This window comes from Myotis davidii, unplaced genomic scaffold (genome assembly GCF_000327345.1).
Source record: "Myotis davidii unplaced genomic scaffold, ASM32734v1 scaffold401, whole genome shotgun sequence".
Lineage (NCBI taxonomy): Eukaryota > Metazoa > Chordata > Mammalia > Chiroptera > Vespertilionidae > Myotis > Myotis davidii.
Window position 1 is genome coordinate 2,725,314 of NW_006291020.1, and position 2,998 is coordinate 2,728,311.

Here is a 2,998-nt window from a genome sequence, read left to right on the forward strand (position 1 = left end):
ACTAAGAATATTACCAGTGGCATACAGGGAGCTTAGCCAATGAGCGGTCAGAAAAAGTGTTTCCTCTGCAGTTCACACCCATCGCCACTTTGGACCCCCAGCCCAGGCCTGATGCCTCTGGCCCAGGCTTCAGGCCTGGGCAGGGGACCCCCATCTCCCCCCGATCACTGGCTTCTGGGGTCACACATCGGGGCCTGGATGGTGACTCTCATGCTGGTGACTGTGCTGTCCCACCCTGCTTGCAGTATGCAAATTAGCCACCATCTTTGTTGGCTGTTAATTTGCATATTGCGCTGATTAGCCCGTGGTAGGCGTAGCGAAGGTACGGTCGATTACCATGTTTGTCTATTATTAGATAGGATATATACATACATACACTGAGTGTCCAGACTATTATGACTACCTATCAGTACTTCGTTGGGCCTCCTTTTGCCTTCAATACTGTGGCGATTCTTCATGGCGTTGACTCCACGAGATGTTGAAAGGTGATGCGAGGAATCTGACACCATGCCTGATGAATAGCACTGTCCAGTTCTTTGAGATTTTATGGTTGTGGAACCAGCTGCCTGATGGCTCTTTTAACTTCGTCCCACAAATGCTCAATTGGATTGAGATTTAGTGATAGTGGGGGCCAGCTAAGCAAGGTAAAGTCTCCCTCATGTTCTTGAAACCACTCCTGCACAATACGAGCACCGTGGCATGGCACATTGTCTTGTTGGAAGAAGCCATCTCCATTGGGATATGCCATCAACATAATAGGATGAACTTTTTTTTTCATAACATTTTATTTTATTTTTAAATTAAATCTTCATTGTTCAGATTATTACAGTTGTTTCTCTTTTTCCCCCCATACCTCCCCTCCCCCCCGTTCCCACCCCACCCTCTGCCCTCACCACCCCCTCATTGTCCTCATCCATAGGTGCACGATTTTTGTCCAGTCTCTTCCCTCATCCCCTTGGTTGTAGGTTCTTGGTATTCATCACTTTGAATATTTCTTGCCATTCCCTTCTGGCCTGCAAAGTTTCTGTTGAGAAATCAGCTGACAGTCGTATGGGTACTCCCTTTTAGGTAACTGACTGTATTCTCTCTTTGTCTTTTGCTCTTGGCATTTTAATTATGATGTGTCTTAGTGTGGTCCTCTTTGGATTCCTTTTGTTTGGGGTTCTCTGTCCTTCCTGGACTTGTAAGTCTATTTCTTACACCAGGTAGGGGAAGTTTTCTGTCATTATTTCTTCAAATAGGTTTTCAATATCTTGCTCTCTCTCTCCTTCTGGCACCCCTATAATTTGGATGTTGGTACTCTTGAAGCTGTCCCAGAGGTTCCTTACACTATCTTCCTATTTTTGGATTCTTTTTTCATTTTGCTTTTCTGGTTGGGTGTTTTTTGCATCTTCATATTTCAAATCTTTGACTTGATTCTTACGATCCTCTAGTCTGCTGTTGGAACTCTGCATAATATCCTTTATTTCAGTCAGCGAATGCTTAATTTCTAGTTGGTCCTTTTTCATAACCTCGAGGGTCTCACTAGATTTCTTGAGGATCTCACTACATTTATCGGCGGTCTCACCAGACTTTTTGAGGGCCTTACTAAATTTATCGGCGGTTTCTAGAAAGTTCTTGAAAAACCTTAAAAGTATGGTTTTGAACTCTATATACAGTCATTTGCTTTCCTCCATTTCTGTCATTGAAGACCTGTTTCTTTGTCTCCACATTTTTTATGCTTCCCTGTGTTGGTAGAGTGGCTTTGTGTGCTAGGTGTCCCATAGGGCCCAGTGGCTCAGCCTCCCCAATTACCTGAGGTGGACACTCTTGGTGCACCCCTTTGTGGGCTTTGTGCACAGTCTTGTTGTATTAAGCCTTGATTGTTGTAGGTATCATTGGGAGGAATTGACCTCCAGGCCAATTGGCTGTCAGAATCAGCTGTGTCTATGGTGGGAGAACTTCTGTGCTGAAGACACCCTTATGAGGCAAGACTTGCTTCAGTGGGGCTTTGGTGCTCACTGAGTCTGCCCCCTGAGTGTGTCCCTATGGATCTGAGGAGTTGTAATTGGATGGTCTCACTCTGACCACTGCGTACACTGGCTCTTGGATCTAAGGAGGTGCTAATTTAGCCTCTGCCTAAGGCTACCCAGTAGGAGCTACGAAGAGATCTACAGATTCCCCTTCCTTGTTTGGGGTTTGGAGGTGCCCAAAGGAGGCCCAGCTGTGAAGTAATGCAAGCTGCTGTGGGGCCTTGGGCCTTCTCTTGGAAGTTCTGGGTATGTCTGGCCCAGCTGTTAGGTAATTTTCAGATTGCAAAGGGCCAGGGCATTCATATGCAAAAGCCTCTGCAGCAGCTTGGGTGAGGCGGGGTCTCAGGGAATCAACAGGGTGGAGCAAGCAGCTATGGCTGATCCTCAGCCCTGCCCTAAGAGGCCCCGCGTCTCAGTGTCCTGGTAATCGCTGCAAGCACCTCCTAGAGAAAGCCACCCTCGAGTTCCGAGTTCTGCCCACTGCCAGACAGTCCAGTTTCTCTCCATATGAGTCTGGGCACCCAGAGACTCACCCAGAACTGGAGTTCAGAGCAGTTGGGGGCTTGTGACTCCTTCCCGATTCAAAAAGACAGCCGCATCCTCAGTTGCCAGCCCTTGCCGCGTGCGCCTCCGTACCTCTGCACTTCCGCACCTCCTCTGAGTCTCAGTGTGTTTTTCTCTTTCCTTCTAGTTGTAGAATTTCCACTCAGCCAGCCTTCCTGTGGTTCTGGATGATGTCCGTTTTGTCTTTTAGTTGTATTTTTGAAGTGGTTGTGGGAGGCAGCAATTTCTGATGTTTACCTATGACGCCATCTTGGTTTTCTCTGATAGGATGAACTTGATCAGCAACGATACTTAGGTATGTTGTGCTATTCAGACGTTGTTCCACACAAATTAAAGGGCCCAAATCATGCCAGGAAAACATGCCCCAAACCATAACACTGCCCCCACCAGCTGAAGGGATGTACTCATGCATGTAGGGTGCA